Below are 16758 nucleotides of genomic sequence, written 5' to 3'. Positions count from 1 at the left end.
CATAGGTAAATTTCATAGTTTCTTTTTACTAAATTTACGATTTTACTAATCTATCGGAATGGAAAAGTTCTACTTGAAAACATGCTGTGCTTAAGCGATTCCATTAACCATTTGAGGGGATTATGTTTGAATTTTTATCAGGAGTAAGATTTTCCAACTTCAATCCCGACATTCAGTTCAATCGTAAAAACGTTCACCGATAGGTTTATTGCATGACGGCGGTCTTCGATGTTTTACGTTTCGTGCCGGTGATTGGATCATCTTCTCGTTTTGTATTAGACCGCTAGACAAGAAGAATTACTGAAATATAATAGCGTTGAATTGAGATAGAATACTGTACTCTATCCAACAAAATTAAAGTAGAAAAGGAAGTCTTTAATTTTTATTTCTACTTTCTTACTGCATAGAACTTGCTTTTTATCATATTTCTGCGTCTATTCGGAAGCTTATCTATTAAACTTTGATGCATGAAAATGATGAAATTTCAGTGAATCTGAAGTACATCGCTACTTTGTTCTACTACAATTAGGGAACATCTTAAATCCCTTACAGTCTCGTGTCTTTGGAGCTAATCAAAGAATCTTCAAGTCACAAAGCGTTCTTGGTTCGATATATTGGAAGCTGCTTGTCCAATTATTCAGTAGCCGGACGTAGAATAAAAATCCTAGTGCATCTTCGCTTACGTATTGTATGACTTGAAGGCAAGATGGTTTTGTTATAGATATACAGTACAGGGCAGTTAATATTTAATGGAGTAATTAGATATTTGAGATACTTAGATGTATCAAAACACTAATCATGTAGGTTACCAAAACGTAATTGAATGAAGTGACCTTGTTCGGTACCAAAAGCTCCTCGTCTTTTGTTTATCGATTATACCTATTTATGTGATTTTGTGGCTATGATGTTGTTCTTCATGATATTCCTAAAATAGCGTTATTTTACGCCCTGTTAGTATGCTTATTTCTTTTCATCATGTAAGTACATAAATATTCTATTGTAAGATACACAAAGCTAGTGGAGTATAAGAGGAAGGCGGTGCTTCCCCGACCGGCAATTTAATTAATTGGCAACGTGAGAGCTCTCTTGTTTGCTTTTAATCAAATTGCTAACCCGGAGTCCCACCACTAGGTACAGGTATTTATTTACCCGTCTACGGAAACGGAATGGAGGAACATGTTATTTTTAATTCTTTTGAAAGCTTCGGCATCTTGGTAACTTCCGATGATATAATAAGTATTTTACTTTATATCATTGACAAAGCGGTTTTTGTGTTATTTAGAAAGCTGCAATCGTTTTCCACGTTTTGAGAACTTTATTATACCAAATCTAGTTTGAAACGTTCAAAATTGGCGTAGTTCAACTTACTAACTAGACTAGAGCGGTTGCTGACAGAACGCCTACTGTTACTCACCACAGACGTTGTACGGAATATATTAAAGACAGAAAAGAGATGTCAGGTAGGAATTGCAGCGGGCACTAATAAAGAAAAATGTTTAACATTACACTAATTGATGTGTAACAAAAAGAGACGCAGACAAACAAAATTTGAGCATGTTGTCAGCATCGGACTGTAAAAAAGGTTCAACATTCTTAGAAATTTAGGAAAGCAAAAACGCTTGTTTAAAGATATAATTCCAGACAGACAGTTATAAAGTCGACCCTGGCCTTTTGCGTACCTAAGCAAGCTCTAACTGCTGCATTTGCTTACTAAATATTATTCGGTTATCTCTTTTCACTCTGTCTGTACTACTCATGAAGCATTTCCTAACTTAACTAGACCATACTCAAAACGTAGCAAATGACTGTAGTGCCAAATGAAAACAAAAAAGAAGATATAACACGCACGTTTCGACTTCACTAAATTTCTTCAGGGAGGCTAATATCCCTACAATAATGCTTTCTGTATCTTGCTTTTTTGGCTTTTATTGACAAATGGTTTTTTGAACTGGTGCTGTTTCGATTCGGGTCTAAAGGTCGTCGTCGACTGGAGTTGCTTCCTAAAGTTTCGCCATCTCCTGGACTGTCCACATCCCGCATCAGAGATGAAAGAACCTCTGAATAAGCTCGCCACTCGTGCTAACGATACTTTAGAAAGCAACTCCAACCGAGAACGACCTTTAGTAGACACACCAGGACAACATCAGTTAATCTACTGGCCGCGAAAGCTTCTACGAATTTGTCAAATAATTTCTTATTTTAGTAATTTTAAAGGGTTATTAGCGATTTTTTATTTTGCATTTGAGATGCCAATTAATTCCAACTATTACTGTTCATTCTGTATAATTATAGTGTACATTTGACTTTAAAAACATGCCTAGAGTTGCTTCTGAAATTAGCAAAATTTATGCTAATTCTAATTAATTAATACTTATGCATCAAACATAGAATTCTACTAGTTTTTTTCCCTGTTGGCGTTGCATCTTTTTATCTTCCAAAAGTCTATACCGATCGGTCCTTGTTTGAATTATTTATAAGATCGTTGGGTTTTATTGGTTTTATTCTAATTTTTAGAAAGTTACCGTGTCCTTTCAGTGTTTTTTTTTTGTTTAGCTGTTTATGGCGGTAGCGATAAAGATGTCAGAATTGCTTTTTTCATTTGTACAAATGTTATGCGCATATCTATATATTTATTTATACTTTAAAGATTTCAATTTGCATAGAAATGTTTTTAAGGTTCACGTTTCCGCAATAACGCTGTATTCCTTCAATGGTCACAATATTTAATTTTTGATGGTTTTATGGTAAAGGAAACGTTAAACAGTTTTAGATAACTTTTAAATGTTAATTATAAAAGAACCTCAGACAACAGGCAGGCTTAAAAAAAATAACGGGTATGTTTTATCAAGAGAAGAAAAAGTAGGTAAAGAGCGAATATAAAGGTAGGAGATGAAGTGGCCGATTTTAGGTGTCTAGGAAGTCAAATAAATCAGGACGGAAGGGGTAGTAGGGATATAAAGCAGAGGATAACGCAGGGTCGAGTTGCCTTTAATACAAAAAAGTCACTTCCATGCTTGCGAACGGTTAATTTAGAAATTTGAAAAAGGTTGTTAAAAAAGTATGTTTGCAGTGCGGCGCTGTACGGGTGCGTAGCATGGACAGTGGGTGCGGCGGTAAAGAAAAGATTAGAAGCGTTCGAAATGTCGTGTTACAGGCGAATGATGAGGATGCCGTGGATAGAGAAGGTTACAAATGAAAAGATATTAGAAAGAATAGGAGAACAGAGGACTCTGGAAGTAAATAAGAAATAGGCGAGATAGGTTAGTAGGACACCTTCTCAGGCATGAAGGTCTGTCAGAGACATATTAGAGGCAGAAACAGCAGTTAGGAGGGGTAGAGGTAGACCTAGATTAGATTACTCTTCGCAAATAGGTAAGGATATGGGTTGTTCTAGTTTTAGGGAAATGCGAAGATTAGTTCAGGATAGGAAAGATTGCAGGTGAGTTTCTAACCAGTCTTAGGACTGACGACATTATTAATATGATGATGTATGTTTTAGCAGTTTTTTTTGCATTTTTTACTATACATGAGTATTTTATTATACTCGACGTATTCCTTTTTCTAAACAAACATACGAGCATTTGACTATGTATGATTTCTGTAGCAATTCAACTGTAAAATAATAAGAAAACTGCCTCTTGTACACTCATATTGCCAGTGCGTGAATTTTCGAGCAGTTACCTCATTTAACTTTGAATAGTTTACACAAGTTTGGGTACGTACAAAATCCATTAGTCGTCAGTTTCTCTTCTTGTTCAATTAACGTTTCCATTATGTTACATTCGCAATGGTCAGGCATATACAAGAGCCAGTTGTAATTGTGGAATTTGCAATAATACCCTATTCACGTATGCTATTCGACGATTTGTGTATTTTGCTTATGCACAGTGGCAGCGCATATATTCTGCAAACATTCAGAAAAGGGTAATAATAAATTCACCGTATTAACGGAGAAGAATGTATCAAAGAAAATTTCAATTAAGATAGGAAATTGAGAAAATTGTTTGGGCTTTTCTAATATTAGTGAAACCTGCATATTTTCTAAAAATTTGTGTTTGTGAAAATTCGATGCAATATCACTTACATTCTAATCTGATTTCAAGCATGAAAACATACATGCAACTGAGTAATTATAATTAAGAATTAATATACCTAATTAATTATAAATATGTATACGTGAAAGTTATTAATTTAATGCTTTCACTTTCTACGCATACTAATGTTATGGACTTTTTTCTGTTTATTGATCTGGGTTTGCTTTACATGAAATTGTTTTTAGATATTACAAAAAGTGACGCATCAACGGTGGTGAGCAATTTTTTTAATCAATCGTTAGCGATGGTTATGAATAAGTAATATAATTGTATTTTTGCAAAAGGTTATGAGTATAAAGGTTAGGTGCTTTACCTGTAGGCGAAGTGATTACATTTTGTTACATGATTCTCTTTTACATATACATATAATTAATGTTGACTATGTATTTACTTGATTCTCCACAAAATGTCACAAACCTTTGGCTATTAAAACTAATGAAGTAAATATTGTCTCGCTTTAAGTTTATTTAATTTATATTTAAGATAAAGATCAATGCTTATTTTATTGGAGAAAGAAAATTCACGTTAATCAGTATAAAACAATAATTTATTAGCGTGGAAATCAATCGGTAGATTTGTCATTCGCTGCAGTGTTGCAGCACATACAATCGATATGTTCGTGTACTATGTCACTTGTCTGTCACTTGTCTGATTACCCAATAAAACATTTGTGTTTGCATGATAGTAGCTGCTGCCGTGTTCGAGGTGCAGTGGCGTCACACACGGACCTTCAGTAAGGTATTAATTTAACGGTTTTTATGGGAACTTTTTGTAAAAATTTTAGTGGATTTTTATCTATTTTAAAGTGTTGTTATGACAAAAATATTTTGAAGCGTTTGAAAAGTATTTTTCTTTCTAGTATTGTATTCAAATTAAAAAAGGAATTGAGCTAAGTATGATTTTCAACTTAATAAAATCAATGTACTTTATAATTTATAGAAAAGTAAAAAGCTGCAGATATTGCATGCTATTGCACAGAGAGAAATCTTTAAATCTCGTTTGGCTATAAAGGGAGCGCCCGAAAACATTTGGAGTTTTCCGGATTATCCCGTCTATAGGCTTTTATTTGCTTTTTTATCGAAAAACGTTACTGATGTCGTTTTATTGTAATTTTGATTTTTTCCCTCGTGCTCATATAACGGGCAAAAACGTACAAAAAAGGAATTTGGAAGCTTAAGGCTTTCCTCCCATTGGTCGACGTAATGGTGCGAACCATAAAAACGTTTTGCGGAATACGTCTTTTGAAAACAATATCCGGCTTTTTCAGAGCCTGCGAGATTAATGGGGAAAAGGGGTCGCGATTCGCAGAGATAAATATTCCTATCGAACCTGATAAAGAAGGAGATAAAGTTAACGGTTAAAAGAACGATGATGATAGTGTACTGCAGTTTTTGCAATTTTCTTTTTCCTCAGTTGATATCGACACACTTAATAACTAGGAGTTAGAAACTTTATGAAGTAGTAGAAGGAAATTTTTTTTTACTATTTTAATGAAATGTGACAAAATCGTTTATTTACTGAAACGTTAGACTGCTGAGGACGAAACCGATCTTTATTTTTATAAACACGGCGGGAAATTGTGGTAACGTAGGTAATTGTTTTTTTAATCTTTTACAAAAGGAAAAAAGTTTAATTTAACGGCCTTTTGCTACAGTTTTCATTTAATTGGTTTCTTCTTTTCCCATCGTTAATCAGAACTAATTAGTTTTGAATTCGTTCTTCGTTTCAATTATGCACTCCAATAGCTGGCTTCGGAATGGCGTTTTTCATCGGATCGTTTCTGGTTTTTCTTCTCTCTTGAGAGTCGTCGGGAGTGGATGCTGCCGCTTGGTTCTTATTGTTATCGTTATTATTCCGAGGTAGCATCTGGTAATCATCCAACAGATTAATCAACCAGAGAGCTAAAGTTGTTACACATTTAAAACTCCAATAACAGACCATTTCTGAATTGATTATTTATTACCGACTTGACGTTCTAATTTTCGTTGATATGCAAACAGATCATTCAGAACTTTGATTAAAAACTTCTCCTTTTTTTTTTATCTTCTACATGTAATTATTTATTGTTATTATCATTATTCTCGGGGTTCTCAGTTTCCAAAATCATTTTTTTAGTAAATTTAATTTTGGCTAGTTTTTAATTTTCATTAATATCTATTAATACGTGTCAGTAGTCATCGACGACCACATAAAACTGATTTTTCAATCCATCGGAAACAGTATTGTTTTTTTTTTGGATAAAAGGTACCCTGTGCCTTTTTAGGTTTTACCCGCTACTTCACTCGCGTTGATGTTCTTAATATGTGTCAAAAATCATCTACGATTATATAAAAAAATTTTATCCCTCGGGAACAGTGTACCTTTCTGGATAAAAGGTATCTTGTGTCCTTTTCTGTACCCCAGTATTAGATACCGTTTATTTATTTGATTTGAGGTAAGGGACTTTGGAGAATTCGTTTAATAAAGATCATGCAATGCTTCGTTAATTAATCAGGTTTTTGTAAAATTCTACACCGCATTGTGTGTGCGTTACATCCGTACGCTTCTATCAACAGGAAGTTCGTTTTACCGTAAATTAAACGATCGAATATAATTGACATTTCGGGCACCGTTAATTAGGAGCGACCTTTCCGCTTTGAATTTATCGCTTCCTATTCCGAAATAGCATATGGACTTTTTTTCTTTTTTTGGCCCGCCAATTTGTTCTACTGCCAATTTTGTTATGGGCAGATAGCTATGGTAAATATTGGGGTAAAGGTCTAGATGACGGGATGGGGTGGGGGGGATCGAAAGAAGAGGTCTCCCCCACCACTGTACCATAAAAAGTTCGTGGCGGTCTCACCCCCATAAAAAGTTATGGGGGTTCAAAGTTAATAAATATGCCAATTTTTATACATTTCTAGGCATGTAAATATTTATATAGTCATTCTTAAACAATATTCAAAGGTAAAACTAATGAAAAATACATAAAAATATTGAGAAAGTTATATAAAACATTATTTAAATATCTTTATCAATAGGGTAGGTTAGGTTAGGTTATCGGGTTTTGTTCAAGTGACCACCCTCTTTCGATCCCCCACCTCCACCCGCTTGAAAATAATGTTTTATTTGAATTATAGTGTATGAAAATTGTCAAAATAATCAACTTTCAACCCCCATAACTTTTTATGGGGGTGAGACCGCTGAAAATTTTTTATGGGGTTTTACTCAGGTGTCCACCCTCTTTCGATCCCCCCAACCCCGAAGGGGGGTGGGGACCATTATCTAACACCCATAACTTTTTATGGTACAGTGGTAGGGAAGACTTCCTCTTTCGATTCTTCACCCCCACCCCCTTCGGGGGAAGGGGCCATCATCTAGACCTTTACCAATATTGGTTGTCTTAATTCTACACGGTGTTCTAGAAAACGTTACGAGATTGCTTACAATGTGTAAGACTTTTCAAATAAAATAATTTCTTAGTGTTCTGCTTGTGGAGGTTTCGACTACGTTTGTTTGCGCTGCTATTGAGTGCCTTCCTGTTTTATTTGTGGATTTTAAATTTTGATTAATAAGGACTATTACATTATTGTACGTATTGTGCTATCTGTCAAAAAGCGATATTAGCGTACACTTATTAAATTACGTTATTCATAAATATGTGTACAGAATACAAATAGTAAAATTTGTCACCGTGTGGCTTAGGCCAACCACGTCGTCTTGTGCTGTTGTTTATGGGTGTGTGTGTGTGTGTGTGGTGTTTCAACAGCCTTGTTTCGACTGTGACGAAGTAAGCTGTCTGTCGTCCATTTATCGCAGGATGACAGGACGCATCTTTCTAAGCGTATTTCTCTTGTTACGGCCCGTTATATTAGAGCGTTTGAAGTCGCGGGGCGCCTAAAATTTTATAATTAGCATCATCGGAAGAACATATTGGAGAGAAGAAGGGAACCTTCCGCACATATGTTAAAGCAGACTTTTTAGCATTGAAATACTAGCTGGATCATGTATTTGGGATGTATCTCGTGAAATAAAATCGTCGAGCGATATATCTGACGGTCGATAAGGACATACGTATGTAAAGGATAAATATTCGGTGATTGAAAAATGTCGATGCGTTCGGTGATTGAAAAATGTCGATGCCTTGCATCCGAAGAAACAGAGGGCTGAACTGAGAATTTGCGTCAATATCAGTGAAATGCAGTCCATTTTGGTTATCTTTTTAATGACTAAAGTAAGTATAGTAAGTTGAGGCTTACTAGTGAAACTTTTCATCTATTTGTCCTTTGATTGTTATTCATCTGTTTTCTTCAATGTTTTTGCATGTAACTTTTATTATTTCGAAAGGAAACGTTTCGTAAAAACTGCACGTTAGTAGTTACTAAATTTAGTTTTTATTGTGGTATAAAAACAAGTAAGTGTATGTGCCAAATCAGCGGGACATGTTAGAATGTCTTTGCATAAGCATTTTACTTTACTTTTGAAGTATTTAACTGTGCGAACAGCATAACTGAAGTAAACCAGTAAACCACATTGTAATAAGTAGGTAATGTACTTGTCAAATGGTGCACAGGACCGTATTTTAGTTGATTTCTTGTTTTAGGTTTCGTGAAATTAATTAATAATGTGTGCTAAAAGTTAAAGCGATAAAGCGTATTTAATGAAATTGCTCTACTGTGGCATTTGCTTTGTTTTACGACACAAGAACACAAAAGTTTGACCTAGAACTTTCAAAGGCGTCTTCACATTAACATCGTGAATTGCGTCTCTTTTTTAATTTGTAGGTTGTCTCACGTTTAACCTTTTCAATTTTTGGGATTTTTCGGTGTAATTAATTATTATTGTGAAGTCTTCTTTAACATAACAACTTAATTTTAGTTTGCTATTTAACTTGGAAACGGTGCGTTTAGGACTTGCGTTTATCCACCGATGAAATAACTGCAATCTGCATCATGTCTGGTCGTGATCAGGTCCAAGATTTGCACATAAACGAACCGATTGTAAACATTTTCAGTAACAGCAGTCCGACCTTTACCGATTGCATCTAAAAGTGCGTGCAGATAGTTGCATATGAAAACAAATAGTTTGCCTGTTTACGTAAGATGATCTTCAAAAGATAATGCGAGTCCTAAGCATTGCTTCCTTAGATAATAAAATGGGTTTACAACATTGTGCTTATTTAGATTTCAATTATAATAAAAGCGTTCTCGTATGCTTTGCTTAATAAACATTTGTATAAGCAACTGCCTGAGGTTGCAATTATTGTAAATTTATGAATAAGCAATACTGCGAATGCGAATATTCCTTTGATGTTATTTGGTCTACCTTGAAATCGTACAACGGTAGGAAACGTTTTGGCTTCACTAGCAATGAGTAATTACAATTATTGCAACATTTTCGCTGTTGGTTATGCGTTTACGTACTTGTAGGCGCCCGAAAATATGACAGCCATTAAACTGTAACAAGTATTTAAAGTTAACAAGTATACAGGGTGTTTCTACAATAATTCTTCATTTGAAAGCGCTTCAACTCCTTGCAAATGCAAACTAGTTAAAAATAAATATGGGTTCCTTCGACGGTATATGTGTTTGTTAGACTTTAATAGTTTTATGGATTTATTGATAATGTCATTTATAGCTTCTGCCAGTAGTTTTCTATAGTTTTGATTTAATTCCGACTTCAAGTGTTTTTATTGTTTTTTGTTTTATTTGAACGTACATGCAGCCAATGTTTCCTGTTTGGCAGTTATCTAATCGCAATTGTTAAATACTCATACGTGTACTACCTATACGTATATGTTTGCGTTCATGTTTCGTTTTTTTTTGGTGTTATTTTACTGTTCGTTTGATAAGATAAAAAAAGTTAACCAGGAGTGAAAAATTTAGACGAAATGTTCGCAATCGCGATAAATTCTGTCTCATGAAGCGTAAAACCGGAAAAATGAGTTCAAATAGAAAATAGTAATAATATATTGATGTAAATTATTAATTGCTTCTTCACAGTAACACTGCACAAAACATGCTTTTTAAAAAGTAAAGAAATTATAGTACCTATAGCTTGTTTTTGTGCTACTATAAACAGAAAGGAATATTTTATGATGAAGCTTTTGACAATGTTAAATGGGACAAGATGTTAAATATACTTGAAAGTGTAGGGATGAGTTAGAAAGATAGAAGAGTGATACTTAGTTTGTATAAAGAGCAACAGGCTGTTATACACCTGGGGCAGCAACGTAGAAAAGTAAATATTAGGAAGGGAGACAGACAGGGATGCACACTGTCACCGCTACTTTTTAATCTATACATCAAAGACGCTATCAACATCATTAAAGACGGTACAACTACAGGGATAGATAGACAGGGGCAAAAGATTAGTATACTTAGATTGGCAGATGAAACAACAATATTAGCATCTAGCTTGGAAGAGTTAAAAATAAAATTGAAGACAAAACAGTACTGTATGAAATTAAATAAAAGTAAAATAAAAATACTGGTATGCAAGGGTAAAAAATTAGTGAAAGAGCGAATATAAAGATAGGAGACGAAAAATTAGAAGAAGTGGCCGATTTTAGGTAATTAGGAAGTCAGATAAGTCAGCAGGACGGAAGTAGTAGTAGGGATATAAAGCAGAGGATAGCACAGGGTCGAGTCGCCTTCAGTAAAAAGAAGTCACTTCTATGCTCGCGAACGATTTATTTAGAAATTGGAAAAAGGTTGTTAAAGGTGTATGTTTGGAGTGCGGCGCTGTACGGGTGCGAAACATGGACAGTTGGCGCGGTGGAAAGAAAAGTGGCGAATGGTGAGGATACCGTGGATAGAGAAAGTTAGAAATGAAGAAGTATTAGAAAGAATAGGAGAACAGAGGATTCTATGAAAGTCAATAAGAAATGGGAGAGATAGATTAGTAGGACACCTTCTCAGGCATAGAAGTATAGTCGGAGATATCTTAGAGGTAGAAACGGGAGTTGGGAAGGATAGAGGTTGACCTAGATTAGATTACTGTTCGCAAATAGTTAAGGATGTGGGTTGTTCTGGTTTTGGGAATATGCGAATTGAAAAGAGTGGAGGTGCGTGTCCAATCGGTCTTAGTATTGACGACCTTATGATGATGAAGATGAATAAACTTATAAGTTAACATGGGTGCTATTCCGTATTTATGATCCACTCAGCCCTTTGCATTACACGGGAGGTAGGAGAAAGGTGCATTTCGAATCATATCAATGCCACATAATACTAACAACTGAGCAAACATTTTGGTTTGCTCACAATCAGATGCAGCGGTGTTGTGACAAATTGTGTACCTTGCAAAATGAATTCCGTCGCTGTTTTACTTGACAGTAAATGTTCTTTCGGTTAACATACGATGATGAAAATACTGAATTATTTCTCCATCTGTGGCTATGTTTAATATTAATGAATATTACAAAATTCTTTTAATTTTCTCAAAAGTTCACCCTTGCATGAGACGTTTGAGAAAAGAACATATGTTCGTTATTTGATAGACAGGGCTCGTACCTCACCTTTGTTGAAGTAAAGTTTGTGATGTAACTAGTTCATTTGAATTAGGCAACGTGAAGGAGTTTTTTGTAATTTACGTCTTGCAGACGTGAAACGCAATGGGCCCATCCTTTCGGGCATGCCCTAACTGTATCCATAAATTTTACGGGGGCGGCTATTAATAATCGCAATTTGCATCGATATTACGTGGAGTAGATGAGCATGATATTCAAATTTGCGGAAGCATTTGGAGAACGACAAGGGAACCGAACGTGTATTCTGGAGTAAAACATGATCGCTGGATCCGAAATGGGTTGATTCCCTTTAATAAACAAGTGATAATACATTATTATTGTTATTACCGCAGTCGTTTCTAATGAATAATGTATTAATCGTTAACAACGTCAAGTGAAAAGGATCATTTTGTCAAACGTTAGAGAGTAGGTACTTCAATTAATTAATCAACATATTATAACAATCACAATTACCATTAATAGTAATTAATTAAACGTGGGGTGTAGCTGACTCGTGTACCAAACCCCCAAATCGATGGAGGTTCTATTCTCATGCAAGCAAACCGAAAGGAAATAAAAAAACTTCAGTGTTTTATTAAAATTGTGAAGGTATTAGAAATTCATTTTAGAAGATGTAGTTTTTCATTAGATGATGCAAAAAATATTAAGCTGTTGAAGATAACATCGTTCTTGGTGTTTTCCTACCTACAACGATTTTGCCCCTAAGCTTTTTTATGAGAAGGTAATACAAATATAAAACTTAGTAACACAAAAACTTAGAGAGATCAACTGTTGACGAGACGTTATTAAAAGAAAACATAGTTTCAACAAAAATTTATTAAAAGTGGGACTCTACGAGAGCCACTTTCGGGAATGACATTGCTCGTTCAATAAAGGGAATCGGCCTAGCGGCATCAATGGTCAGATGTTATGCAGGCGGGCTCGGGGTCTATGCTCGGGCGATGCATTAACTTTTTTTCCTAATGTATTGACCGAAGGATGCTTTTGTTTGATTGCTTATAGGATCATAAGGTGAAGTGAGTGTTATAGTCATGTCTTATGTCAACGAAGAAAATATTCCAAAGTTTTCAATAACTTTTTTTTTTTAAATTGCCTTCCAAACATTGTTCACCTTTAGATGTATGTTATTATCCGTACAACTGTTTACTGACTACCCCTCGTATACAGAGTGGGTGTGAATTATGTTAGCGTTTTGAAATTTCCATCATATGAGCGATAGCGAATTTGTCCAAGTCCTTTGCCAGCATTTAAGAATATCGAATCTGCACTTAATAAATCAAATAATATACGTAGCACATTTATTTCGTCTGCTACAGACCTGTATGTTTCTCGTCCTGGCTAAAGATTTATGGGAAATAAATCTTGGCACGGTAGTATCGCTTACTGCTGCAACTGCGCCTGAAGGACTTACTATGTAATAAGATAAGTGTTGGTACCGAAATTAAAATTTATGCGCCATTTTTACGAAATCACAATTTGGAGGTTATGTGAACACAAATGCGGCATCGTTGAAACAATAAAATAAAGTCTATTTTGATTTTCATTGCATACTTACATATTACAGCAAAACTAAGTTATTGGGATTGGGATCCGTCAAGTGGGCATACACCATCTGGTGGCAAAATTTATAACTCGAATGAGGGAAAAATTTACATAGGAACTGTGCACGCAAATTGTAAAATTGTTTATTAAAATAATAAAACACGTTAAAAAAGTAAAAATTTTTTTGATGATGGAGTCGACGAAGTTTTCTTCTAAAGTTAAATCAAATAAAAAGTTAATATGTTCAGTGAAAAGCTGCAATAGCACTTCAGACATAGATCTTCACTCTTCACCTACATTAACTACTTTCCAATAAAAACTAACCGTTTTATATATGTAAAAAATATATTCGGAAAATTAGAGAAAAAAGTAAACTAATAGAAGCTTGGATGAAAGCAGTAGGTATCAAAGAAGTGAATTCCGGAATAAAAATTTGTTCACGTCATTTTAATGCACATGATTATATTTCAGCAAGTATTTACCATCAGCCATAACCTTAATATTTAAAACTAGAATCATACTAAAATTATAAAGTGAGAAATTATTTATTCCTGTGTAATTGATTTAACACAATTCTAATGATACGATATAAGTATTTTGAGGTTAAGAACCTACCTGCTGCAATACAACAAAGTTGCAATAATGTGTTTGCAACGTTCTCTTAAATCGGCTTTGCACGTGCAAGTCATTGATATGATATTGCTTAAATCACCCAGAATCACCTCACCAATTATATAACGTGAATCACTTTTTAAATCCGAAGTTTGTAAAAAGTAGGCAGTAAACTTGACGGAATTTGAAGGCTAGCTTCCGGATTTGTTATTTCCGAATTTTATAATGTGATTGGCATTAAAAACACGCTCACCTTCAACGAAATTTCCTTTCCGAGGCTTTGTGTCAGCCCAATCACATATTGTGTCAATACTTATCATTTTATCGTAATTTAAAAACTTGGAAATTGCACAGTACACTATAGAAACTACGATAAATTTTCCCTAATCGACGCCATGTTTTTAGGTTCCTCCGATTTGACGGATCCCAATAGCTTCTATTTTTTTCATTTATTGATACTGTTATTTTGCCTACTATACTGTGCATTTTTGGAAAATGGGATTGTTGAGTGGAAGTACGTAAGAGATGGATTTCAAATATGAATCATTCGAATGTGGTTTTCGGGTTTCCCTTCATCTTTCTTCGGTTGCTGCTGTTTAAATACTGGTGGGCTAATTAAAAGACGCCTCTGAGGTTAATTTATTGCACTTTTGCAACCGTTTTCGATTGCTGAAATGTTAAACAGCAATAAATCTTTCGTATCGCTTGCTACCACTTTGTACGTTCGCGGGAAACAATGGCGATATATTACTGCTTTACATTTGCGGTGAAAAACGGGAATTTTTTCTTATTAATTGTAGGTACGAGTAAAAAGGTTGAGATTTATTATTTCTGCCTATTAGCATTTTTTGTTTACTTCCCTTATAGGAAATCATAAAGCGTTTCCACGTAAACAATCCTAGTTTTATAAAATATTCGATTCTATAGATTGCTAATGATCTTGATGCTCATGGAGACTTCGTTCGTGTTGTTTCTTCCTACGGTAGCATCAGGGCCCTGAGCATTCAAACAAAAGCATTATTCGATTATTAGGGACATTTGTTGGACATGCTCCTTTTTGCTCTCCCATAACTTTTGATCATATGGCTCCATGCACTCCAGAGCCTTATCATTGTTTCCCAAAGCTTCTTCTACAAGATGTAACAGAAACAAGGGCATGCTTGCATGAGGTGTTAGAGCACTATAAAATATGAAAATGTTTGTCCAAAAGTTCACCGTATGCGAGAAAAACATAGTTAAAAGTGCAGGTAGATTCAATTCCGGCCCTGGTAAAGAAATACGGCCCGCAACGCTGCATCTAATTTTCTCTCCTTTGTGTTCGTACATTATTTACATAGTGTTGTCTGTAATGCTCTTATTTAATTTATTTAGTCTAAACATTATGTATACTACACTACTAAATTATTTGTTTATTTTAGACGTTTGGTAATCGGTAATGTTTACATTCTCCATGCATGCAGTTGCATTGTCAATTCACGCACAGGGCCGGTTTCGGATAAAAAATTATTGTGATTTTATTCAAAATTCTTTTTGCTGTTATGCACGCTGACGAACTCACCTTGCTTGTTGTTTTCACCCTCTAAATCGTGACACTTACACCCTGTATAATGCTATCTATGAGGTGCCCCCCTATTGAACAGGGCAGATATCTAAATTGTAAAATTTCTCATATCTACTATTAGTATTATCAAGCAAGAACATTATTGCTACATAATAATTTTCGCTAAATAGTTCAGTTAATACTTCCGGTCCGACTCATTGCACTAAGGTTCGGGGCTGCTAGCGATCAATATTAGATGTAATGCCATGTAACAACTAGGGTGTATATATCTGCGAGGAGATTGCATTAATGAAGCTTTACCTTGAAATTGCTTACACTAAATGGGGCGTCTTTAGCAGTGGAATTTTGTTGGGTGGCGGATTGTATACGTATCATTACATTACGTATTTAGTCCTCTAAGAATGTCCATACTCTACTCTAGCATTCTCCTCTAGATTTAGATTTACGTTATAACAGAGATTGACTCTTTAAATTCCCATAGATTTAGGACCAAACTCAATACAGTTTAGGGATTGCAAGGTAAAATAACACAATGAAACACATGAAATCAAACGGGACTAACAACTTAACAATATATTTACAAAACTGGAAGAATGAAATTAGAACTGAAGACTTAGCAGATTAATTGAATTGAACTGTAGAAAACCGAATTAGGAAGTGTTAATGTTTTGGAAATGAAAATGTTAGGAAAACTATTAGGGCGGAGCTAGAAGCATTTAGATGAAAGTAGGGAACCAATTAGAAGAGAATAAAATCTGGAAATGTGAATATACAAAATACTAAGAAATAGACAGATAGAATGTTAACCCTAAACCGCTGAAGAAACCTATCATTAAAAAGCAATTAAGAAGGGACAATAGTTATTGACATCATGCAGTTAGTACGTGAAGTTGAAATGTTAAAAGGGATTATAGAAAAGTCCAAGTAATAAAGTTATTTGCAGAGAACACAATAGATAGGTACATACACAAAAGATTTGAAATAGAAATATTAAGACAGATATTTACATAATGAGAATAACAGAACAATACAACACAATTTGAACAGAAAAGTTGAAAAGATATTTACAAACAAGAATAATAAAAATAGAAATATGTACAGAAATATTTAAACATGATTTGGCGGCCAGGTATGCGCGGCCACAGTACCCCCCCTGCCAGTGATTGAGATCACGAAACTTGTAGACGATCCGGGAATCGGACACGTCTTCCAGAACGTGTACAACGGGTTGATGGTTGCTTGACAGAATTGCTGGATGTGGATGGCTTGTTTGATGACGTCACTTCCGTTGATAGGGGTACTGGTTTGACATTATCATCATCGTCCGTCACAACATAGGCTGGTTTAAGTCGGTCTATGGTAACAACCACGTGGCGTCCGCGAACATCAATGGTAAAAGTTTTGTCGGATCTTTTTACAACTTTGAAAGGACCTTCGTA

The sequence above is a fragment of the Agrilus planipennis genome, unplaced genomic scaffold (genome assembly GCF_000699045.2).
Source record: "Agrilus planipennis isolate EAB-ADULT unplaced genomic scaffold, Apla_2.0 scaffold232, whole genome shotgun sequence".
Taxonomy (NCBI): Eukaryota; Metazoa; Arthropoda; class Insecta; order Coleoptera; family Buprestidae; genus Agrilus; species Agrilus planipennis.
This window is presented reverse-complemented; position numbering follows the sequence as displayed.